The following is a 492-nucleotide window of genomic DNA, read 5'->3' as shown; positions in this document are numbered from 1 at the left end:
GAAATTGAAATAATTTTTCATTTTTTGATTTACAATACAATATGTGAACCACCAAGTATTCCAAAGATATTTTGCAAAAAAAAATGATGTTATGTATTTTGATAGAACCCTTACATCTTGCCACATCACGCAGGTACATAACTAGTATATATATATATATATATATATAGAGAGAGAGAGAGAGAGAGATGTGAGTTATTATGCAACTTTTTACATTTGTACAACCAATAGAAAAAATCTCAACCGTCCATTTAATTTGATATATATGTGATTTCATAAAAGTTTTGATTGCTTACTAATATAAAGTATTGATCAAAATTAATGAACCCTAGTCATCTTTCATAAATATTCAAATCATAATAAATGAACTTTTATTATTTCCATAAATATCTCAATTGATTGGGTTGTACAAATGTTATGTGTTGCATTTGAAACGTCCTCTCTCTCTCTCTCTCTCTCTCTCTCTATATATATATATATATATATATATGA

This window comes from Cynara cardunculus (assembly GCF_001531365.2).
Source record: "Cynara cardunculus var. scolymus isolate 2C chromosome LG 1, CcrdV1, whole genome shotgun sequence".
Taxonomy (NCBI): Eukaryota; Viridiplantae; Streptophyta; class Magnoliopsida; order Asterales; family Asteraceae; genus Cynara; species Cynara cardunculus.
Note: the sequence above shows the minus strand (reverse complement) of the source record.